Source organism: Lissotriton vulgaris, chromosome 11 (genome assembly GCF_964263255.1).
Source record: "Lissotriton vulgaris chromosome 11, aLisVul1.2, whole genome shotgun sequence".
NCBI classification, from domain to species: Eukaryota; Metazoa; Chordata; class Amphibia; order Caudata; family Salamandridae; genus Lissotriton; species Lissotriton vulgaris.
This window is the reverse complement of record NC_141699.1, coordinates 929,492,129-929,518,968: the sequence shown is the minus strand read 5'-3', so window position 1 is coordinate 929,518,968 and position 26,840 is coordinate 929,492,129.

Here is a 26,840-nt window from a genome sequence, read left to right as displayed (position 1 = left end):
CAATGACCACTACTTTCCAGTGAATCATATAAAATCTAAAGACTTGATCCATTGTGCCTAGTTTCTGTCTGAAGCCTGTCTGAAAATGCGAAAGCACACTGTCATCATCCATCCACGACCTTATCCTCATAAGGAGGACCCTGCCAACCACCTTCGGTATTACGTCAATTAAACTAATCGGCCTGTAGTTGGCAGGATCCTCCCTAGTACCCTTTTTGTATATAGCTACCACTTTGGCGCCCTTCCATGAATCCGGGACAGGATGGCCTCTAGCAATCAAACTTATTAAAAGCAAGATGAAATCGGCCCAGAGTTTTAATTCATGCAGAAGAACATCACCAGGAATGCCATCAGGACCCGCCGCCTTTCCTGAAACAAACCCAGCTATAGCGCAGGAGACCTTGTTGATCGTGAAAAGTTCAGATGGTCTAAACCCATCGAACATCTCATTTAATGTGTGGCCCTCCAAAGGCGATTGAAGCATCTCACTGTGAGGAGGTGTAGTACTACCAGCGTCACTATACAGGCCAAGAAAATGTGCATGCCATTGCTGTTCTGTGATTTGGTTGGGTATCGGATCAGCACCCTTCCGACTACCTTTGTCAATTAGTCCCCAGAACACAGTGGCATCTTTCAGTTGGGAGGCGGATTTAAGTTCCTGCCAATGAGCTTCTTCCCAGGTTCGCTTAGCTTGCTCAATGGTCCTGGCATACTCTTTCCTAGCTGTTTTAACTGAGGAGTGAATATTACTTTGTAGGGCCACAGTTAGCGTGCGTCTCTTTTCCCTACATGCACTTGAGTACCACAAGTTAGATGGCCTAGGGATTTTTTTTTTAATGCTAGGCTCCATGATGGTGAAGAACATTCCCAGCTCCTCTATTGTTTCTTGATAGAAATTAGGAAGGGGAGAATCCTGTACTCTCTTGACGGTATCACTGAGCAGTTCAAGCTCTCTAGACTTCTGCTCTATGAACTCTCTTACAGTACACAATTTATCATCCTCGTGTGAAACCTTGTGCCATTTAAGGCGGTGGTTACAATTAGAGGGCACTACTTCTTTTGTTGACATTCTCCCTGCGTTAAAGGACCTGGTAACAGCCCAATTATTACTCAATTGCATGCATAGGGGGTTTTGGTCACTATCCTGGGTCGATTTAACTTCCATATCCAATAGGTCGCCCCAGAGCTGTGTATCCAGCAGGATGTAGTCGATCCATGACGGGCAACTGGGCCTGTTGTATGTGTTAGCCCCACTCGGATCAGATCGTGTCCTGCAATTTACGGCTGTTAGATTATACTCCAGTGTTAGGGCGCTCATTTGTATGGCCCTTTGTAACCACATCTTAATAGGGGCTAAGCTGAGGGGAGGAATTGCAAATTTAATATCCTGCTCCCCAGTGCCCAATAAATCCTCACCACACAGGGGTTCGTAGGTACAGTTGAAATCCCCGGCCACAATAGTGACAGAATTGGGGGGAATGCTGGACAGCTCGCTCTCTAATGCAGCTATGGTTGCAGATGATTGAGCCCCGGGAGACCCTCTGGCATATACATTAAATATCTCCATGTTAAGACCATTTGTAGGGCTTTTCACCGCCAGGTGTAGGATATAGTTTGAGGGGGTTATATGCATGGTGGTTGACCAGTTTGAAGAGATGCTTAACCAAATATGGAGCCCCCCTGGTGGTCTGCCATTCCCTGAGCTTGTAGCTGGAATAAAGTAAGTAGCAAACCCAGTTTTGTAAAGGGGGACCAAACTCCATGTCTCATGGAACAAACAGATATCTTGGCTATCTATAAAATCATTCCATTCTGGGAACAACAGTTTTTTTTGTAATCCTGCTATATTCCAAGAGAGAAAGTGAATTATCCCTGAACTACTTCCCGCGGGCCAAACACCTCTAACATTTGTATATCTATTACAATCAGTATTTGGACTCCCCCCCTCCCCTCTTCTTATCCCCTCACTACTTGGACAGGAGACTACTTCATCGTTTTTCCCCCTCTTTACTTCTGTGCAAGGAACTGGTGACAGAGCTATGTCCAGTCAATCGACTGTACTCAATCCAGACTCTCTACCTTCCCTATCAGATGACCATAGAGGGGAACTACGAATCTGTATTGCTGAATGCTCGGGGGGGAGTATGAAATTCAAGTGCCACCAAGTTCTCCTCAATTTCAGCATTGAATACCTGTATCTCAATACAGTCTGTCTGCGACCCGCCACTTATAATCCTCCTTACTTTTGCCACATACTCCCGTATTACCGACCTACAGTTCCTTAAATATCTTATCCAGTGTATCACCATGTTATGAAGGGATTCGCGGCTTTCAAAGCTATGGGAACTTGTAACTTTTGGGACTTTGGTCATGTAGATTGTAGGGAAAGGGTTCCCTATGTGTGTATTCCCCCTGAATGAACCCAATTGAGCTTGACAGCTCTGGCCTTTCCTGACCGGAGCGAAACTATGGAGACTTGCTTTAGGAGGGTGCCGATCTAATAAAGTTCCTCTATCACCCTTAGCTAAGCCTAACTCAGGAAATGGGTTGGGTTTTCTATGTGGAATAGAACTGTCTGTAGGGAGCTGGACATGGATCGCTTGTCCCATCGCTGGCCTGGTTCTAACCGCCTTAGAACACCCTGCCACAGACTCCCTGGCTGAGCTAATGCGAGTGGGTGGTATGGAAGAAGTAAGTATACCAGGTGGCCTATACATAAGCGCATCCACCTTCTCTCTCAACAAAACCAATTCCCTTTCAAGGAGTTCAACTCTTTGTTGAAGAGCAATATTTTGGGAGCCACACATACTGCAGTTTACTATACTAGCAGAAGGCTCAACCACAATTTTATTGTTCGAGATTGGAACTATGCTGCCCTCAACGATAGATTCTAAGACTGCAAACCTATTCGAGCAAGGTAATTGGACATTATTGCAGTTGCGTTGGATCCCCTTGGTGGTAGCTCCTATTGCTTCAATTCAATTCATAGATGGTAGGCTTTTGGGATGGTTTCCTATTAAAAATTGCGGGAATTACTCTTCTCTGTGGCTGCGCTGTTGCTATGGAATCATCAAGTAAATTAGTGCTGGCAGCTAAGATAGTAGTATTACTGGCACCCAAAACATCTTCACATTCATTCACAATCGCTTAAATCCTTGATAAGACACAATTGCTAGCCACGTGGGATACTTTATTAGCGTTTTTCCCTCTTTTGCTTAAAAGCGGCCCCCCACCCTCCATTAGCTTCCTCTTTCCCATTGGGTTAGTTGCACTGAACATCAAGGTAAAAAACACAGTTCACAATTTCAAACTTGAGAGTGTAGCCTGTGAAGCCCTGGCTAATTACAGCAAACAGTACCTGTGTCCATATTTCCGAAGTTCAAATGTAAGAGGGAGGGCCGGCCCTGCCTTTTCCTTGCGATGACGGGCTAGGATGGGCCCGCCCTTGGCCAGGGCTTTGCCTGGGCGCGCCCGCAGGTGTAGTGTAGTTCCTATATTCCCAATAGACTCTGCGCATTGGAATAGCATAAACGATAGCTTAGATGTAGGACTGAGGTCGACTAGGTCTCTATTGAATATGTTAGACTTAATTGTGTGTGCCAGCTAGCTCAGAGGTCCCTAGAAACTTTCTTGAGTAAACAAGAAGGCGTTTAGCTTTCCTGAATAACAAGAAGGGATTAGCTTCTGACACCCATATCACATGACAACTTTGTTCCCCTGCAATCAGAAATATATCTCTAGAGTCGCGGAAACAATAGATAGCTATTTTAGTCAGTCAATCGTGCATGCTTCCTTTCACCAGAAATGCAGAGAAATAGAGAGACGGGCGTTTTCAAACAAAGGGTTATTTATTGAGCAGTCTTCTTTCTCATGCAAGAGAAATGAATTGCCACAATTGCAATACTTGTCATAAAGTAAGTGTGTACAGTAAAAGGAGTATTATGAAATAATACTGTAAAAGCATTTATATGGTTTCTAAGCCATATGATACTTAAAATGGATAAAATACCTACAATGATAAAATAATGACTAAACGTACTCAACTGGTGTTTCTAAGACACGCCTAGCCCAGTGTACCTAACCTAAGCCTAGTAGGTGGGAAGGAGTAGATGAGTTATAGTTTTTTGCCAAGAATCTAAATCAAGAATTCTCTATGGGTCTAATCAGCTCTGTACCTTAGGTATAGAATGAAGGAGGTCTTGTATCTCTCTCTCAGGACTCGATCTCCCAGAAACCCGCAAGGGTAACCGGAAAACACTGGAGCTGGATTTCTCGGCAGGAGAAAAGACAGCGTCTTTCTCAGTGCGTCAGCAGGGCGGGTCGGTTTCCTTTGGCACTCGCATCAGCAGGGTGTCGGGCAAGTAGATAGCCGATTCTGCTCCAAACCACCGTGTGTTGCTTAAGGCAGAAACTGCTAGGCAAATGGTGCAGTCCCCCTGGGACTGCTATCAGGATACAGGCAAGACCGGCTGTGGCAGAAGATTTCTTCCGGCGTCCCCCGGCTGGGGCCTGCCAGTGTTTTTATAACGCCTCCTGGTGCTGCTGACGCGGTGGTAGGCATGGCAGGAGGGACTGTGGGAGTTGTAGTCCTCCCAGCGAAGCAATGGCCCTCAGGCAGGACGCGAAGGTGAGCGCGGGTGAGCGCGGGTGAGCACAGCCTCTCCCGGGACCGCTGATACTACTAGGCAAATGTTGCAGTCCCCCTGGGACTGGTATCAGGATACAGGCAAGACCGGCTGTGGCAGAAGATTTCTTCCGGCGTCCCCGGAATGGTATGCATCTAAATCAGCTGCCTCCCTCTGCAGCTGTAACAGTCCTTTGCAGAATGCACTGCATGCACAGACACCTCCCCAGTTCTCTGAAGCCACTTGGTGGTATCTTGGTCTCCGATGCAGCTTCTGATCCTGGTGGGCCTACTATGGTTTCTCTGATGAGGCAAGTGAATTCAGAAAAACACTAGAGCATCATTTGCCTCCAGAGTTGGCCTCACCATCAAACTTTTGGATTACAGATGGGTTTCCCCAAACACTGATACCAATGTTCCAATAGCTCGCTGTAGCATTCAGTATCAGTGGGTACATCCTCCTACCTGTTATTTTAATTTATTGACCCATACTCTGCTTGTTGTACTTGCTATGAAAATGTGAGAGCCACACTGAGTTACATTTCTTTTCTAGTTTGTACTACTTGCCCTTTTTGTTCCATTGTGGTGTTTGCTAAAGGTTTAGCAAATATCTCACAATAAGTATCATTTGCTAGCCTGTGCTGTGGCAGTGTGGACTACCCAGCAAAGAAAGGAAGGAGGTTAGAAGTTTGGTCCACGGCATGTGCCATCCTTTGGGGGGCCACCTGTGGGTGAGTGCATGGTCAGCATTTGCGGCTGAGCTAAAACACGGTGTGGTGTGCAGCCCCGCACACACTAGCTATCAACTCCTTCATCTCCTGTAAACATTCTCACAATCATTTTAGAATAGTAAGTCATTGTGCAGCAACAGTGATTATTTTTAACAAAAAGTCCTTCTAAAACCTCTGCAACATTTTTATGCTTAGAGAGGTGAAAGAAATCTCAAGGGGAGCTGGTCACATGTAGAATAAGTGAAAGCACACTAAAGGACCACTAATCCACTGATATTGATTGATTCCCTCATCATCGCTTTTGACGTTGTCTTTGTTTGGCCTCATACTCCGTTGGGTTATGGGTGGGGTGGCAACTCTTATGTGAGTTAATCCACTGGGTAAATGAAGTAGGCTTACTTGTAGAAGGGGCTAAAATACCATTAAGGAAACTCTTTTTTGGTCATGTGATTTTAACAAAGGCCTATGTTAAAACTAAATATAACCCTCTAAGGAACAAATCAGCAGATATCAACTCATTAAAGGGCATGAATCAGATTGTTTCTTTCTGTTGTAAAGAAGAAAAGGTGATTTCAAAGGTAACTTGGAAAAACCTACTGTCCTAGATGATAGCTCTCCAGTGCACTCTCATCCATCATGTATGCAAGGACAGGAAGTTCAGGTAGTAACTCTGGAGGAAGCATCTTACCTTCTTAAAGAAGATATTACTCTCCCAGATATTGACCTGGAGCTTAATCTAAGGCGCAGTAGGCTAGAGAAGGAAAGTGCCCCTAAAACTCAGTATAGACCTATAGAGGCAACTTGCCTGCAGCTTTTTAGTAGCAATCCTTCGGAGTATTTCACAGTAATCTTTCAAATGTCACCAACTCCAGACTTAGAACTGATAGGGAATTTTTCATGTAATCCTCCAAGCCAAGAGGTCCAAGTCTCTGAATCACTTACATGCTTGGAGAGAATTCTGTCTTCCATTCTAGCCCTCTTAGAGAAATTCATATTAAGTTCTGATCATACTCGGCAACAATTGTTTCAGGAGGGAGCGTGAGTAACGGGGAAACATGGCGGCCGCTGGTTAAGCGGTCGCAGTGCTCCGGGAAGAGCTCCTGTTGAGGACAGCCACACCACCTAAAATCGGATCGAAAATAGATGTTTGACACTCACGTTAGTTAAGAGAGCTGACACCGGATTAGACGGGACGACTTTTCACAGAACTGGAGATCTTCGTGGCGGGGGATGCAGCCCCGTCTCATCGAGACCGAGACCGAGTCACCGTCAGTCCGCTTTCTGCCTGAGTGCAGGACGGTAGCTGTGGGCGGGGAGAACGTGGGTTGCTGTTGGCTGCAAGTGCTCCGAATGTTTCACAGCCCTGAACTCTGCTCTGTTTCCCCCTGTAATCGTTTGGGAGCGTGCGGAGGGACTCTGAAGAATTCAACGGATTCCCTGTTGGAGCTCTGGCAGAATTCACCAAATGAGATAAGTGAACTGTCTTTAATATTTTTCGAAGAAGTCCTTAAAGGAAAAGTAAGCCTTTATTTTGGGAAACAGCCCCCTATCCATTTTTTAGACTTCCCTGAGAGGGTTTTGCAGTCTCATCCACAGGAGTCCACGAGTGAGCTAAAACATCCTCAGTTATCACAACCACCGCTACTCCGTTTACAGTCAGCCGCGCTGGAGCTGAGGAGAGGGAGGTTACTTAGAACACTGGGACAGCCATACCACGCAGTCTCTTCTGATAAAAGCCTGCGTAGTGCCCCAGAACTTGTTTCTAATTTGTCGTGCATTCAGTCAATATCTACATCAGCACCTTCATCTTTATCAACTGCGGTGGCGGAAATTGAGGAGGGGGGAGACAAGGGGCTTCTAGCTACATCTGATCCTCAAACTTCAACTTTGTCAAGTCAAGAGGGGCTAACAAAGGTGGTGGTCGCTTCCGAGTCTACCGTAAAAACACAGCCCCCCCTCAGTAAAACTAAAGTTACTGGCAAAAGAGGGGGGAAGAAGAAAGGGGCACTGCTAGAAGATAAGGCTGAGATAGTAGGCTCACCTTGTGGAGCTGGTGACCACACCGTAGTAGGTGACGATAAAAAACCTTCCTCTTACTTAAATACAGAGGTCAAAGGAAGAGGCACTAAATACGGCTCGAAGTCTAAAATTAAGACAAAAACTAAAACGCAGAACATCATATCTGAGAAAAAAGCCAAGATCACCCCCTCATTACGCTCTTACTTTAAAGTTATACCCCAAATACTACATCTGCCAGGGGATCACGCCATGCCAGCTGGTTCTGAAGTGGAACCTTCTCTCCTAATGAATAAGATTTCTCCTGTACAGGTCTCAACGACAATAGAGTCAATAAAGGCTACTGATTATGGAACAGAAGAAGGGGTCATAGAACCAGAAGCTAGTGAATTAAGTCTAGGAGATGTAGACGGGGATAACGAGGAAAACTTAGGATCACAATCTTCTCTAGCTCGGGAGGAGTCTGTATCATTACCAGCACCAGCTCCCGTGTCACAAGATTTAGAAGAGATGTCTGTTATTGCTCCGCCTAGCAGCTCGAATGAAGAAGAAGCCGGTGCAACTGGGGGAGATCATTTCGATCAAATCGAATATTCTATAGACTCCCTCACGGATCAATCCAAGTTTGCAGCCGATGACGAAATAACTCCAGCGGCTATACTAGGCATGTTTTCAGCTCTTACGCAGGAAATAAGGAAGGGCTTTGCAGAGGGTTCAGCAAATCAAGCTGCGCATCAAGCTGAAATAAGGAGCTACTGTGAATCTCTTGAAAACAAAATTGAGGGACTAGCTATAAGAACGGGAGTCCTGGAGGAGACCACAGGAATAATTTCTATTAATTTGGACCAGGCGAAAGAAGATATTCAGAAGCTTTCTAGAGAGGAGCAAGCACTTAGTGAAAGGATGGAGACCTTGGAAAACAATGCGAGGAGGGGGAATCTTTGAATTTTGAATGTGCCTGAAGGCTCAGAGGGCTCAGATTTAAAACAATACATAACAAGCTTGCTAAAAGAGTCCCTGAGTCTAGACCTCTCCCTAGAAGAAATAGCATTGGACATCCAAAGAATTCACAGGGACTCTTTAGACGAGACCCCCAGAGATCTAAACCCCGTAGAATTCTAGTAAACTTCCATACATATGTTCAGAAAGAACAAATACTTAATCTTGCATTAAAACAAAAAGCGCTGGTTGCAAAGGGGTTTACATTCTTAATAAGGTCAGATCTTTCAAGAATTACCTTGGAAAAGCAATGGGAGTTTGGGAGGCGACTGGAAGCGTTTAGAGCAGCGGGTGCCACAGCTGAATTAACATTCCCTGCTGGTATGAAAATAATGTATAATAATAAGATGACTAACATTAGATCAGTACAAGCAGCGGATGAACTCCTGATGCAGATGGGAAGCAATAAGAAACAATAAGAAGTTTAAGAAGTTTAATTATAAGATTTGATGAGTAGAGTCAGTGGTCATGGTTATCCCTTGACGTCTCCGAGTTCTTATGTACAAAGTGTAAAAATAATTTCTTCACAAGGGACATTAAACAATATAATTAGTTTAGTGTCATAATTAGTTTAGTTTTTCCTTCATATTTTTTGCATTTATATAGGTGTGGTTTCTCTCCAGGAGTTCACGGAGGGGCGCTATCTACCGGACATTGCACCGGTTGGATATCGCAAGGGTTTTCCAGAGAATGGGAGGGGGGAGGGAGGGGGACACGTAGCTAGGGTAGGTGGTGGGGGGTGGAAAAAAAAAAGTAAAAATGTCCTCAAAAAGCCAAGATATAATAGTCATGATAATAAGAAAGTGGTATCGCAATCTTATCAAAAGAGTTTTAGACAAGTATGGGTCGGTCTAGTCGTATTTTTCTGTCTCTCTTTTTTGTCGAGAATATATGTCAAAAATGATTAACATAGAATATTTCTCCTGGAATATTAATGGCCTGCGCACCAAACCTAGGGCAAATAAAATCATGCAATATTTACGAGATTTGGATGCGCAGGTCATTGTTCTCCAGGAGACTCATTTAACAAACTCTGAGATGATGGACTTAATTAAAAGAAATAAGTGGATAGACTTTGCGGTCTCCACTACTCAGGCTAGTAACACCAGAGGGGTATCTATAATTTTCAAGAAAGGAGCTAAAGCTAGGCTGATATCTCAACAGGTCGATCCAGGCGGAAGATGGGCCATAGCCTCTGTAGTAATAGCGGGCTCTCAAACCACAGTCTTGGGCTACTATGGGCCGAATCAGGACGATTCTACTACTATGGAGACTATGTTTTCACACTTGGTCTCCTTTCCTGAGCCAACTATTATAGCTGGTGATTTTAATATTGTCTTAAATCCAGTTTTGGATAAATCCCCCAATAGTCAACCCTTAGCCTTGTCAAAATCTAGGTTAGTACTACAATCTGCAATGAAAACATATGGGTATTCTGACATATGGAGGGAGAGGTCTGGGGACCAACCAGGAGTGTCTTTCCGGAATTATAAATATAAACACCAGTCAAGGATTGACTTCATCTTCATCAGTCGAAGGCTGACTGATCATGTAAGATCCATTGAATACTTACCTATCCATCTCTCCGATCACTGTGCAGTATTAATGGACCTAACCTATGTAACAGAGAGATTGCCTTCTAGATGGTCCTTTGATCGTTCACTTTTCACCTTACCTGATGACATACTATATCTCAATAGAGAAGCACACAATTTTTTTTTCTAATAATGACTCAGCATCTACAAGGATCATCTGGGATTCGTTTAAAGCATTTCTAAGGGCTCTTATAACAGCTAAAGTGTATCATAAAAGGAAGCAATATAAAGAACAAATTTGCTCAATTGAAGGAAAGATTATAAACCTCCAAGGAGTTATTGATAGTAATACTGGGGTAGATGAGTCCATTATATATAATTACAGGAAAGAAATGGCGACCTTGAAAGCAGACCTGGGTTCAGTATTGAATCTTAGATTGCATCAGAGATGGGAAGCAAGCAAATTAGCCCATTTTGAGTACAGTGAAGGAGCGGGTAAAATGCTTGCGTGGAAGACTAAATCAGATCAGGTCCGGAACAACATTGCAAAAATCAAGGTGGGCAACGATTCCTTTACATCGGATCTTGAAATTAGAAGGGCCTTTAAGATCTTCTTTGAGTCAATCTACAAGGAGGACGTTGAAACTAAGCATGGGCGAATTTTGCGGATCTCGCGTTCGCGGATTTTGCGGATTTGCGAACTCGCAATCCGCAAAATCCGCGAATTCTCGCGAATTTGCGGATCTTTTTTTTTTATGTTCGCACGGGTTTCTGCAAGTTCGCGAGGGTTTTGTACAATTTTGCAAATTGCGAAATTGTACAAAACGCGTGCGAACTTTCAGCAACCCGTGCGAACACAATATTATGAAGAGAAAGAAGCTCCTGGTCACAGGAACAGCACGGGGATTGCGCTCATGAAAGTCAAGGATGCAAAGGCCTCTACCCAGCATCACAGCTGATTTTCCACAGTAGATTTGGGGAGAGGCACACCTGTCCCGCCTCGAAGACGCTCATGATTGTTTTTGGGCTAATGAATGAGTCACTGATTTTGAGCATCAACTAGTTCGAGCGACCATGTGCGTGTTACTATGCAATCGCCCTGAAGGGCGCAGGGGTCCCTTCAGTGAGCTGTCCATCATAGTGGGTGAATGGCGGGAAGACGGTGCAAACCGCGAGTGTGTGGGCTGGGCCAAACGGGCAGGGCTACCATGTGAGTTCACACATGCTTTTAGTGTGTATAAAAGGTCAGAGAAAGATCAGTTCAGCAGATGAAGAGAAATAAGCTCCTGGTCACAGAAACAGCACGGGTATTGCGCTCGTGAAAGTCACGGATGCAAAAGCCTTTATCCAGCATCACAGCTGATTTTCCACGGTAGATTGTGAAGAAGTCACAGGAAGGGCACCGTAAATATTTTAGGATGGCGCCGGCAAGCTGCCAGCGCCATCCTAAAATAGTTACTAAATTAGCTTCAACAGGAAGCTCTAATAGATAAAATCGAGCACCTGCTTTATTTTATCTATTAGAGCTTCCTGTTGAAGCTAACTTAGTAACTATGTTAGGATGGCGCTGGCAGCTTGCCGGCGCCATCCTAAAATAGTTACAACAGGCAGGCTTCAACTTTTGCCCCCGGAAAAATCCGCCGCTCGCGGATTTGCGAATTCTCAGTAAATTCGCGGGAGTTCGCGGATCGCGAATTTACTGAAAATTCGCAAAATCCGCGAGCGGAACGGATTTTCCGCTCATACTTAATTGAAACTCGATCTGAGGAGGTTGACGATTGGCTAAGTCATATGAATCTCCCTAGTCTTACACAAGCTCAGTCTCAAGCATTGGATCATATTATCACCGAAGGAGAAGTAAGGGCCGCTATAAAAAAAAGCAAGAAGGGAAAGGCAGCGGGGCCCGATGGGCTACCAGCAGAAACTTATAGAATGTTAGAAGATGAGATAGCCCCCTTCCTTACTAAGATGTTCAATCAGATCCTTATTGATGGCCAAACTCCCCCATCAACATGGGATAATGCATCGATTACACTCATACTGAAGCCTGGAAAACCCAAGGACGCTTGCGAATCATACAGGCCCATATCAATCTTAAATGTGGATTATAAGATTTTCACCACAATTTTAGCCTCAGGTTAGCCTTAGTAGCCCCGGCAGTCCTCCACGCAGATCAAAAAGGATTCGTAAAGGGCCGACAACTATATGAATTAACATACGACTTAATAGGGGCTATAGATATCGCGGTGGCACAGAATTTACCATTGACTGTTCTCACCCTGGATGCGACCAAGGCCTTCGACAGGGTTATTTGGGGGTACCTGTCGGGGCCCTGGCTAAATTTGGAGTAGGGAAGAGATTTTGTCGTGCAGTTAGTCTATTGTATGCCAGTCCATCGGCAAACCTATTAATTAACGGTGAGTTGTCAGACCCCTTTGATATAACTAGGGGGACTAGGCAGGGTTGCTCGCTTTCCACACTTTTGTTTGACTTTTCTATTGAACCTCTCGCACTACAACTGAGGAGAGAGAATGCTATTATTCCCTTTTGTCACCAGGGCTGGGAAAGGAAGGTTGCGTTATACGCTGACGACCTGCTCGTTTATACATCAGACGTAACAGCTGCACTCCCGGTTATACTTGAAACGGCTAAGGAGTTTGGGAAAATATCAGGCTACCAGATCAACACATTAAAAACAGAGATGTTGGTCTGGAATGACAATCCGAGTTCCTTGGTAAAACAGGAAGGCGAATCATTACGATATCTGGGCCTAAATATCATAAAAGACATTAACAAGCTCGCCTCAGTAAATATTACAGCAATTATCAAAGAATCGAGGAAATGAATGCAGGCATGGTCTCACCTTCAAATATCTTTGATAGGGAGGGTCAACCTCGTAAAAATGGCCATTTTGCCTAAACTTTCTTTTCTTTTTAATACCATTCCCCTCTACTTTGATCAGACTCACATAACTAAAATACAATCAGATATCACTTCTTTTATTTGGAACAAAAAATTACCAAGAATAGCTTGGAAGAAGCTTAGATGGCGATGGGAGAAGGGAGGATTAGCCGCACCAGACTTAAAATTATATTTGTGGGCTTTTCAGCTATCTCACATACGAATGCTCCTAAAAACACCTACTGACTATGGGATAGGATTAATATTTTCAGCCATGTTGAAAGGGGAAGGTCTTAGCCAGTCGGGATTCCTATTTAAATTTGGCAATCCAAAATTCTTCAAAAAAATCAAATTGAAGGTCCTGCATGGCTTGGCGAAAACATGGACTGAGGTAACAAAATCATTAAACAGGGGTATTATTGCGATAAAACGCCGCTTTGGGGGTTACCTGATAGTCCAGCCTGGTTGGAAGATTCCCTAGCCACTCCTTTGAGAGAAGCAGGACTTAAAGAATGGGGGGATCTTTTCTATGAGGGGGACCTGCTTTCATGGGAATATCTACAGAATAAAATAGGGCCAACCCTTTCAAGGTTCAAATACATTCAAATCAGAAGCTGGACAGTAGCATATAACGATCCACTAACAAAACGTAGCAAGTCTCCTCTCGGAGGGCATAGTCAATTAATAACTAACTTGGTTGGTACCCCTTCAACCAAACGTGAGATTTCACTATGGTATAAACTTCTTTTAGATGAATCTGATGGGGAATTTAAGCTACCAGCTCAACTTTGGGGGGACGTAATATCGACTCAAGATTTACAAGAACTTTGGTCCTCCTCATTCGAGCTTTTAAAAAGTTTGGTGAAACCCTCATGGCTATGTAGGAACCATCTTTTTACCCTTCATAGGGCGTATTACTCTCCCCAAAGACTATCCAAATTTGTCGCAGGAAACTCAGTGGCATGTGCGAGGTGCGGGCTGATTGCAGCTTCAGATATTCATATGTTCTTTGAGTGTCCTCGAAATACACCATATTGGGAGGCCATAGGTAAGACTCTTACGGCATCGTTAGGTATCCCAATTACTATAGATTTACCATTAGTGATTTTTGGTCTCCTGAAAACAACTCAAATTACAGTTAAAAGCCTGGTCTTCTATACGGTCCTCTTGGCAAGGAGAGAGATCTGCAGGAGGTGGAAGGATCCTACGCCCCCTTCCCATGCGGATTGGTTGACATCAACTTTACAGACAGCACGTATGGATTTAGCCAGATCGGGAAACCAAAATAAAAGGGCCTTTTGGCATTTGTTTGTATGGGCACAATAAAGATCCGTTTTTTTTTTTTTCCCCCGGGTCCAATGATTATACTACTATGGTGCCAAATACTAATGTTGTCCGGTCCCAGTCCGGCCCAGGCCCAGCAGTAGGCCTCCCCACTGGTAGCCTAAAGGAATATCAAGCTGTGACAGTTGCGGGATTAATGGCCTTCCCACTCGAAATGAAAGGATCCCTCCCAGTTAAAATCACTGTGTCAACTGTACTAGAGCATATTCTAAATGGCTTTCTTAAACCATGGTGGATATGAGGACAAAAAAAAAAAAAAAAAAAGTTCTGATCATACTCAAAACATTTTTGCAGAATTCTTGAAAGTCCAAACTGGCTCAAAATAAAACAGGGAACATTTTAAAGCCACAAACAAGAGTGAGTCAAGAGGTGTATAGAGGTTTACCATCAGAAGATGGATTTAACGTACTATCTTTTTTTGCTTCAAGGCAAGATTTTTGGGCACAAGCGGGTAAACCTCATGTTATGATGACATTGGACACACCCAAAATAAACACTATGAGGGAGAGTCTAATATTTTTGATAAAACATTTCCGTGACTTTTGCTCAGCAAACTCTGTGGCAAATGGATCCCCAGGGGAAATCGCAAATTCTGAACCCAAAGTGTTTCCTATTTTGAAGACAAAATTCCTTCCTGAGCTAAGTGTGAAACACTCCAGTAGAGACTGTACTTCCAAGGGGAAAAGATAAAACAAAAAATTGGAAGTTGAAGAAACAATCCAAGTGTCAAATTGAAAACAAAATTCCCCAAAAATGTTGCTTTTGAGAAGCAGAGATGTTGCCACAAAGGACTAATGCCCAGATGCATCAACCTTTTTAGGAAGTGCAAACGGTGCGATTCGCATAAATCGGCCTTTTGCACTTCCTAAATTGGTTACTGGGATGCATCAAGCATTTTTTGGAAATCGCTTTTTTTTGCGAGTTCCAAAAAATGCGATTGCTGTTAAGGAATCGCAAATTTGCGATTCCTTAACAGCAATGCATCATCCTCAAAACATTTGCGATTTTAAAAATTGCAAATGCAAATTACCACGAAGTTGAACTTCGTGGTAATTTGCAAAAATGTTTAAAAACGCATAAAAATGCATTTTTTAAACGTGTACGTTACAGGCACACATGTCCTTAGGACATGTGTGTATGTAACTCACATGTAAAAGTGCATTTCATGGGTGCAGGGGGGGGTCCTTTGGACCCCCCTCTCCACCCTTGAAAGGCTTTGATGCATTCCGATTTGGAATTGCGAATTCGCAATTCCCATTAATTCCTATGGGCATTTCAGCCCATAGGAATGAATGGGAATATCGGATTCGCTATTTGGAACTCGCAATTTTATTGGAATTCGGTAAAAATTGCGATTTTTACCGAATTCCAATAAAATAGCGAAATTAATGATGCATTGCCATTTGCGAATCCTTAATTGCGATTCCTTATTTTTCGCAATTAAGGAATCGCAAATGACAACGTTGATGCATCTAGGGGTAAGTTATTAAATCAGAGTAATCGGCAGGAGGGGCCCAGGTTTGGATCACAAGCTCCATCATTACTTCCTCTGTGGAGAGAAATGTTTCTGGCATAATGTCTTTGTATTCCTCCCCTTTATTTACTTTGCGCCCTTCCTCACTCAGTCAAGAAATACTTTATTCGGTTCAATTTACAAAAACCATAAAAGTACAAGACACATAAAAGTGATCCACGAATCACCAGGCAGCATGACAATGAGAAAATACAGCATGGAAAAAGGGGGAGAATACCCATTTAAAACATGCAGCACATGGTTTCAAGGATAAAAAACAACGATATATACAACATTCTATAATTAAAAGATGCATCAATAAGAATTTACAAAGTAAAAAACTTGATTCAAGTTACAATGGACAATGTTAGTGATAGATGTTCTAAGACCAATTGATCTTTTTGCCCAATCTCACCGCAATGGTTAAAAACTTAGCCACATTATAAATTTCCCATATTTCTGCTAACAATTGGAGGTACAATAAAGCTGGTTTGACCTGCCTAAACCCTTTCCCCTTTAACAAGGGTATGAGGAATTTTTTCCTAATGTCTTTGAAGTATTCACAAAAAAACAAGAAGTGGACAGTATCCATAATTGAACAGCCATCACAATTACATAGATTCAAGTCCAAATCCCTGGTCCAGCCGGGGCGGCCTGAGATTAATAGGTGGACTTTGTTCAATCGGAACTTGGTTAAAAGATACCTGTGGTTTGTGTTGTTAACAACCTTCAGGTAGTGTTCCAAATCATGGTCAGGAGAGGCAATCAATTGATAAGACCTGACAGAGGGCTTTAACAGCTCTCTGCCTTCTCTGTCTATTCCTCACTCAATACTAATGCTGAACCGTTTGTGGAGTCATGCAAGCTGAAAATAACATCTGAAATGCTCAAACAGGAAGCCCTTTCTATGGTAGACCTTGTAACTCTGTTTGACGCTGATTTTATCTTAAATCACACATTTTTATTATCATTTTTTGCAGACATTAAGAACCTGAACTAAATTCAAAGTAGTGACATTTCAATGGTATTTTTGACCCATATATGGCCCGGGGTAATAACAAAAGTAGTTTTTCAATCTAAAATTGTTGAAAATCTGCTGCAAATTAGTAAATGTTTTCAATGTAAATGTATTGATGTGTTCCCCGTGTATGGGGATTCTAATATCTGGGATAAGGTGTATAGTAAATTGTACAATTTTGTAGGGGATTAGCACCCTACTCCTTCAAAAGAGCGTTCATTGAAAGAACTGACAGGGCTGAAAGTATCAATAGTAACTAATGCTAGACGTGGGACCTACTTTAAAAGTATTGATCCTTTAATTGATTGTTTAGATGATGAGCTCCATAGGTGGAATTGGGTAGCACATGCATTAAATAGTGGTCATGCATTGGATCTGGCAGCACAGAGTCACAATTAGCAAGGGATTGAAAGTGATTTCCTGGAATGCGGAAAGCTTTAAGAAATGTAAAGAGAAAATGCAATTTTTCTATGATCAAATTGCTGATACAATATGCATCCAGGAAACCTGGTGTTATATGGAGCTCCAGTGTGATAGTCTTTTCGTAATAGATTGTCAAGCTTTTCCACGTAGGAAAGGGCATGCAAGAGGAGTGATTGCTATACTTTTAAATAATAAGTTTAAGTGTAAGTATGAGTGTTTTAAGGATCCTTTAAATCTTTTCTTAGCAGGAACACTATCTCCCAATGGAGGGGGGAATTTGTCAGTCCCCATCTTACTGCTAAATATCTACATTCCACCAGATGCTTCTTACAATAAGCTCTTACATGACATTTTTGCTTTTATTAAAAACGCCATATATAAGGATAGGGATCTTCAGATAATCTTGATGGGAAACCTAAATTGTAAAATGTATAACCATGCGGTCAGTTTATTTCAAGAGGTGGAAAAAAGAAGCTCTGCTCATTCCTTCTCTGTGTTTTCCAGCCAAAGTGAGAACTGATAAGAGAGGGAATATACTGCTTGATCAACTGAGGATTAATGATTGTCGGATTGCTAACTGGAGATTATCTTCTGATTCCTCCATGCAGTACACTCATAAATCTCCAATGTGGAGGCAATGTTAGAATTTCTTATCACTGCATATACAACGTTCCACCCCTTAGGTGATTTGAAAAAAATAGACTCAATCCACAGTGACCATGGATTGTTGGTAATCTCCTTAAAATCAAATACAGCTCCAGTAGGGTCATGGACATTTTATGGGGTTATCTCAAAATGTAAAAAAGTAATCAGGTAGAGCTTAATGGGATCCCATAACTTTTCTAAAACCTCTTTTATAGAAAGCTGATAATGAGCTTGACTTCAGGAAGGTTGATATGTTATATTCATTTAGTCAGTTCATGAAGCAGATAGTGATATATTCTACTCTGAGGTCATCCATGGCCCCTTTTAACTTAATTAATTTTCATGTTCTTCAATTAAATTAAGAAATAGATTGGTTCAGCAACAGTTTACCTCTTTCTTCAAGGAAAGAAACTGTTTTGGGTCCCTCTTGAAAAGGCATAGAAGTTGCCTTAAGGTAAGCTTAAAAAGACAAATCTAGAACACAGGTGGATGGATTTAAGAGAAGCATCCGCCACGAGTCATAAATTAAGTTTCTGGGAATAGTCGTAGATTGCTGTGGGACAAGAATTAGAACTTCTCCTTCTACAAATTACAGAAGATGTCTCGGTTGGCTTCCTCTCTGTACTATATGCAGTGAAAGATGAGGCAAAGAGGCCCATCATTCCGGAATATCACCTGTCTTCCCATAATTCTCCTTCTGGAAAGGAGATTGAATCCACTATATTGGCAATCTTCTGCTGCTATGGGCCTGGACGAAGTCCTGATCTCAGTGGTAAAACAGGAATCCACACTTACGGTTAAATTATTATTTACATTGTTAAAGTTCCTGTTTCATGGACTCGAAGCATTATTGTCCCCCCCCACATAAAGGGTGATTGCAACTTGCCTGCTAACTACCCCCATTTTGCATTATTTGATGCAGTAGGTAAAGTTTTCTCTGGGTGTCTGCTGGCTCAGCTTAATTCCTGGGTGGAGTACAATACAATTATCTCTATAGTGCCATAGTGCAAACAGGATTCAGGAAAAACATGGGACTTTAGATAACATAGCAGCATTGCTATTAATTAAGGAGAAGTATGTGCCTGTTAGAGGCTGTCCCGTATATGCCACATTCATAGACTTCTCAGTGTCTTTCAATAAAATAGATTGTCCTACTCTGTGGAAGAAGTTGTCTGTCCTCAGCATTCCCTGAACTCGATTTCACTTATCACTTTTTACTCTCCTACATGGTGTCAAGTACTACGAGGTGGTGATTGAGGGCTTTCATGGAAGCTCCTAATGAAAAATGGTTTAAAACCGTAATGTGTCTTTGCCAGCTGTTCTTCTCTTAGTATATTTCAGAGCTGCCTGATATCCTCTCTCAGAGCGTGGGTCTATCAACTAGTAGCAAGGGACGACCAATAATATGTGTTCTATATGCTGATGATATAGTGATTTTGAACCTCAGCCCCAAAGGTCTTCGTAGCCTATTAGGGGCTTTGTAACATTATGCTGATGCACTCTTTTTGAAAATTAATTCCTCCAAAAGCAAAATTCTCAGCATTTATGGGAAGAAAAATGCCAAATATGCTAACCATCCATGCTATTTAGGCTCTCAAAAATTAGAAGAGGTTAAGTCACTCACCTTTTTGGAGAAAATTATGTGCAGCAATTTGAGTGATATTGACCACATTTCAAATAATATATGTAAGGCTTAGTCCCAGGCTAAGGATTGGGAGTATTTTACAATGCTGCAGGAAGAACACACTTCACTCATTTCCAATAATTTTATCAGGCAAAAATCCCTGCTACCTTATTGTATGCTTTGGAGCTCCTAGATAAATCAAAATGGGGTTTTGTGAATAAAGTACGTGGGCAGATCTTGAGAAAGGCTTATATCCTGTAACACCTCTGCATCAGTTTCAGCCCTAAGGCTAGAATTTGGGATTAAAAGTGCTTATATACATGGTTTGGTGAGTATCGTTCGGTGGACTTCCTGCCTACAGAAGAGTGAAGAGGACACTCTAAGGCACTATATGAAAAATGAAATTCTTGTGGAGAAAAAAGAAAAACTTCCTTCTACAGGAATTTCAAATCTGCCCTAGATCAACTTGGGTGCAATCAAATTCTAGTGCTCTCTCTTCTTGCTTCCCAAATAAAGGGCTGTGTAAAACAAGATTAGCTTTTTCAGAGCTTCTGCTTGGACAGCGAAGCCTGGGAAATAAGGGGGCCTACCATATGATAAAAGATACCATTGTTATAAGAAAAGTCCAACCGTATGTGACAAGGAATATGCCCCATGGGTTACGACGAATCTAGACACTCTTCAGATTGGATAAGTTGCCTTTCAATCCTCTAACATCTAAATGGTATTAAACTTCTGAAATGTTTAATTTTTGTCAGAATCGTGTACAAGGTTTGAAGCATGTATTATTTGTTTGCTCTGGTATTTTAGTACACCACCATAAATGGTTTAGACCTATATTTTTGAAATTGTTGTTACAATCCTCCTTGGAAAATTTACAGACATTGGTTCATCCCTTCAATTAAATGTTCTGCTGACAAATTAAAATGCTAAATGTTTTTAAACCTACATTGATTTTATTATGGACACTGGTTTAGTTATGTTAATGTTTGTATGATCTAATACATTTTAGGGATTCTTTTAATGCCACCAAGGAATGATGCTCTATGTTTTAAATTTGGATGTAATTGTTCTGTGTGGACCTCCTCAGAGATCCAAATCATGAAGACGCTTGATTGGCTTACTAGTACTATGGACATGGGATGGCATTAACTAGAACAGCAAAAAGGATCATCTAACCTGGCTCAGGCTGAAGATGGGGCACACATTTTAGGTCTTCTGTAATCTGCAGTGCTTGAAGTATTTGTGGTTTACACCATCTTCACTATTTATCCAATGTCACGCCGTGACCCTTCTAGGTCTCAGAGCCATTCTGACTTTTCATTTTCAAGAGTGGAGCATTAACTGGGGGGTTTAGAAATCAAAGAAAGAAAATCAAATGAAAATGAATCCTCTCTATGAATTGCTATTTAAATTTTTGTATTCTCACTACTTCCAAGTGAGATAACTTGGAAGCAGGTGGAGGGCTGATTAGGGGCCAACTTGTAAAGAGCAATGATAATTCTTGCTACCCAGTAATTAATTTCTTTCTTTCTTTCTTTCTTTCTTTCTTTCTTTCTTTCTTTCTTTCTTTCTTTCTTACTCTAAAGGGTGACATAGAACTTGTCATGTAAACTATATAATGCAGTTTTGTTACATTATATGCTGTATTCAGATTAAGTTACAGTGATTATAAAAAAGAAATTCAATATGGTAGTTCCTTTTTAAGTCATGGTCAGGTGTTTCTTTCACTTGGCTACTTCAAGAAACAATTAGGCCAAGGGGTCATGTTAAGATACCTGCTTGGGAGATCCAGGTAGCTCATTTCCCTATGTATAGTTCTTGAGTCCTCCTCAGAAGGAGGATTCTTAGTTATGAGAAGTGAAGAATGTATTGTGGTAGAGAGAGAAAAGACAAGACACTCTGGTGGATGGTATTGAGACCAAGCACCAGCATTGTAAGTTGTCATTGCAGTGGATAGCAGTCAGCAGGTAAATTTTCTATTTTATCAGGAGCAAGGGACATTCTTCTGAATTTCTTTCCATAGCTGTTCAGCAGGAATGCATTACAAAGTTAAAAATAGGTAGTAGGGGCCTGAAGTTGAGCCCTCCCCTCTGACAATTCTTCTGGAAGGTCTGTGCAGCAGTTTCTTTCTCATCACCATGGCCATCATTGCCATCAAAGTGCTGAGTATCTTTTATTTCTCTATAAATAGGAACAAAATGTATGGTTCTTTTGACAAGTTATTGAACTTAGGAACACTATAGTAGCTCTATAAAATATGTCTCAGGCCTGCCACTGCAGTCTGTAGTGCAATCTTAAATTGCCATCTCACCCTGCCAAAATAAATCTTTTGTCAGGCCAAACCTTTCTTTTTAAAATGGATAGGTCACCCCTAACATAGGACCTAACCACACTTAGAGCAGGGTGCATGGTATTTAAAAGGTAGTACATGTGCTTAAGTTTTACATGTCCTGACAGGGAAAAAACCCTAAAGTCATGTTTCACTGTTGTAAGGCATGTCTCCCCCATAGTTGGTTACCTTATTATACTAAATAAGTGATAAGTTCAGATTGGGAGCAGATAGAGACATGCTGTTTACACTTAAATAAATCATAGTTTATAACCCTCTTTAATAAAGCAGTCAATTCAAGCAATAATGGTTCTCATTAGTATCAATTAGCAAAATAATGTTTTGAATGACAAGACTAATTAGCCTCATATAATTATGATAGTTAAAATCCAACCCAATTTGAGTAATTAGGCTGGCAGTGATGGGTAGGTCACATGCTGGGTGCCTTTGGCTCTGCAGCTAGCATGGTCTCTGCCATCACCCAAGAGGTCATATACTTACTCAAATTGTGTCAGATTTTAGATATCATAAGGTATACCCTACACTATGAGGATGATTTTTTTGAGATTGGATATAGTTGTCATATACCACTACTATAACCCCAATCATTGGTAGATTAGGTTACATGCTCCTGAAGAAGTGCCTTGATCTACAGGGACTTTAAATAGCATGAAACATGTTGACCAATGTTCTCTCTTTCCTGTGAGCTGTACTGGATCATTGCCTCCAACAGAGCCACCCTTTGTTTATATTTATAAGAAGAGGTCCCACATATTAAACTTCTTAATGTCTCTCAGTTGTTTTTAGAACATGCTTACTCCAATGTACTCACACTGTACCTCAACTTACACTTCATCACAGCATCTTATTTTATAAGACCCCTGGGAAAGAACCCCCTCAAAGGGCCACTTGCTCATAGCAGCAGCAGCCCAATGAGGAGCTTCCCAATGATGAAGCATGACACACATGTGTGTGTGTGTGGGCTCTTGTTTCTGTGCAATCAAATGCCCAATATCTGTTTGCTTAGACTCCATCCAACCTTCTGCCTTTTTTGTTTCCAGTTCTGATTCTTTTGGGAACTGCATACTCTTTTTGTATACATATGCAATTTAAGGCAGAATACATAAAACAACGAAGTTACAATCTGTAACACATGGCAATGTGTCTTCTCTGCCAAGGTCAGAGCATTCAAGAAGTTAAAACAATCAGAAACTAGACATAGATTAATGTATGGGTAAAAAGCTGAAAAACATTTTCAAAACATTCCATATTGGCACTTGGCAGTGACGGTTACTCTACGCTGCTGTGCTTGTGCATTGCTTATAGCCATGGGAAGAAAGAAGGCCTAGGTATGAGGGGAGTGGGTGTTCCTGACAGCATGGCTGAGAGGGACTTGTACTCTGTCCTGAATACCTTTCAAATGGCCCTGCATTCAACACACACAGAGGAATTTGACACCAGGTCTGCCTTTGCCTTTGTCACCCTAGACAGTTGAAGCCAGAACCAGGGGAAGAACAGACCAGAATCAGTTTTAGGCATAGGCCAGAAGATTCATCCACACAAAAGCTGGCACCAGGTATAAGTGACCGTCAGAACCTTTCATCAGAATACTCCTGGGCCGGTGGACATTTCCAAAGAAGGACTGCCTTGCTGTCAGAAGGGCTGTCCTGCTGTTTGAAGGACTGCCCTGGTGTCTGAAGAAGAAAGATTGGACCTGCTTCCTTCATCCTGGGCTTCCCAGAGGTACTCCAAAGGTCATTTGACTGACCTCCTGTTTGAGCTACAGGGACACAATAAGCTTCCAGAAGCCAACACTGCCCAGCTGACCAACACCAACCGAACCTGCCTCACTCTGTCAGACCCCGCTGCTGGTCTCTGCTAGAGTGACTCCTGATCAGCCCTTAGAGGTACCCCCAGGTCCTGGACTTTTGACTGTCATCACATAGCACTCCTGCCACCCTCACTGAAGGTTCCACCAGATCCAGTGTGAAGTGACACATGGCAGCACATCTGGTAACTGAAGGCTTCATCGATCTGATGGCAAGGAACTCGTATTTACGCCATTACAAATTAAACTCCTGCAATCTAAATAGTTCACTACCTTCAAAAAGGTATGGTCAATAAGTTTGAAGCAGTGATACACAATTATTCATTTCAATAAGTAGGTCAGAGTACTATTGAATGTCATTTGCCTTTGTAACAAGCATAAGGCATTACACACACTAAACAAATTTCAGAAATATGTATCTCGGAGTCCAAATTAAATATCAATTATATGTAAATTTAGGAATGCAAATATGCTTCAATGCAACAAAAGTTACATGAAGTAAAAAACACGTTTTTAAGTGCTTGGGTTAAAGGTAACACTCAAGGCACTGTACTGTGTAATATTAATCTCTTAATATGTCAACGGGTCAATAGTTCAGCAAAGGAAGAAGCAGTAACTTAATTAGACACTAATTAAAAGAATCAATTCTTTTTTCTGGTGCATATGTCTAGTCATATTAACACATTTCTAGATTTCTTTCTCACTGGACTAGTCAAGATAAAAAGGATTTACTAATGTGGCTGAATTGAGTATGCTTCAAACCGGCTGAGCAATTTGTGAACAAATTAGTTCATTTAACATTGACAGTCGAAGATTGATTTGGTTCGGAAAGAGTCACCGCAAGTGTTTATATTTCCACTCCCAGCATTCAAGGAGAGAGGGATCAGCCTCTGGTGCATTCTGATTGTAATAGGGCTGCTCACTGGGCACCTTTATTTGACAGGAGTGATTGCAGCCCGTCCTTTTTAATTTAGACAGGTTTGTGACCCTTATTCAGTCTTTCTGCAAAAAAGCAACATGGTCATTTTACAAAGGTCACTGTAAAAAGGTGACTCATGCAATCACTTGCTAAAACACACTCAGAGTATTACATGAAGTATAATACACGAATTTCTCATGTTTCACTTATTGAAAACAATTGTGTTTTATGTAGGAAAAACATCATAGCCTAAAATGCAAACACTGAAATTTCAGATTCAATGAACAACAAATAAGTAAAAAAGGCAATTTGTTTTATTTTTCTAGTGATTGAGGCTTCGTATTGCAACACAATTGTAACGATTTAAGAAGAAACATTGAACACCATAATAAACATAATCTTTTCATTTGCTCTCTTCGGAATATGCAGTCTTGTGCAAAGATTTCCAATTATTAATGTTTAATGAAATGGAAATCTACAATGGCTTTTTGTGTTCGGGGATTGTAATTAACTTTTTGCTAACTTGTAGATTTTACATTCGCCATTTTAAATTATTGGAATGTCTTAAACTATAATAACCTGCAGTCTTTCTCTGCTAAATATTTTCTCTAGTATAACGCTTTAGACAGAAGTTGGTGTAAGGGCTCAGTCCGATCAAACTAAGCCCAGGAATATAATTGGTTGTCATAATCTGCACCAATAAACAAACTCTTTTAGAACTGGAATGATTATTTATTTTAGAAAGACAATTGTGTTTGATTTAATAATGTCGAATTTCTAATGCTGCTAAGTATGGTTTAACTCTTCTCGCCTGTTTAAACCTGACGCTATATTTTGCATACTGACACAACATCCTTCTCAATTTTTAGATAACAAAAAACGACATTGTAAAAAGGCTAGATTGTACTAAATACAGTGAGCAGCGAATGTTAAAGGTGTAGTAACAGCGCTTATAAAGGGACGTTGTGTGTACAAGATAAGTAGTTCTATAAGGGCACGTGATTTAAGATGCATTTTTTACTACGCTCACAATATCACTGACCGGGAAGTGTCTCTGGTTGCACAAGTGAGGCAAGTGTTGTATGAAGGCCACATTATCCGAGGTCATGGCGTGTAACACTTAGCCCCATGCTGGTCCTCTGCAAGAACCACTCAGCCGTCTTTTCCACATGATGGGCTGGCTGCACAGACATACTGTGTAGCCACTGATTCTGATGGCGGTGGTTAGTCAGTGTTGAATGAGTAAGCCTCTAAAGGTATTTTCCATTTTTTCAGCTTTGGAAGTATGATTGAGATGCCTATGCAGTTTGAGTGTCTAATTATCTGTACTCCTTATGTGCAAGGATGTGAGTAACATGAATATATAAAAGGAGAGAAATTCAAAAAGTAGGGTTTGTGAACTTGGCATGTGATCACCAAATGGTTGATGTAGTCCATCTGGGTAGATTCTTTGAGAGAGTTATTTTAGACTAAGCGAGACCATCAGTTTTAGTCTTATTGACGTATCTTGGATGCTAAAAAATCCATAAAAACACAGTGCAATTGGATCTGCGAATTCTAACACCGATCAGTACACAATATTAGAGACTCTACAATCACATATGCCATCCATTAGTGTACATTTATTGCTGCTTACTACCAACATACATTTTTAAGTGAAAAAAAATAGGATAGGTGGAGAAAGCACTCAAGATGACAAAAATAAAGTGTTAGTCCTTAAAATCACTGCTCTCCGCATGTAATTTACAGTACTATTCTGCACTCCTTGAATAGAAGAATCTTGGCACTAGGAAAAGGGATTGAAAGTTATCCTGAATACTAAATATATTATATAATGGTGATCCTTAGTTTCCAATGCTTAGGTTGTCAAAAGAAAAAATGAGATTTGCCCTCAATACCAGTAAGAGAGCACATACAATTAGAAGATCCCCAGCTATGCTTGCAGCTACTAAAATCACTCATGGGTAATGGCTCTAACCTGAATCTGATGCTTAGATCCAGCAAATATCCCAGGTACAATTCCCCCTAAAGATGTTTCTTATTAAAGATGTCTGGGGCTAAGTTGGGTTGTAATTAACGTGTTGCACTCAACAATGTGGATCTTTTCCCAATGAAATGTGGCTATTCATTTTTCACCCACACCTTGTTACTGAGGTGAGAGAGTACATGAGGGGCACAATCTGTCATTGAAGAGTGTTCTTGACAGTCCCCACTTTTGTGCTTTACATATGTGAATGAAGGAACACATTTCATCTTTGGCATAGAAAGATAGTAGTTGTTCTTCTCTGGCTATGTGACAGAGCTAGCATGCACTTAAAACAGTGTTCATCAGACATCTGAAGGTGATCTTTTTACAGAAGTGATTTGTATTTTTCCTGATGTAGTCTG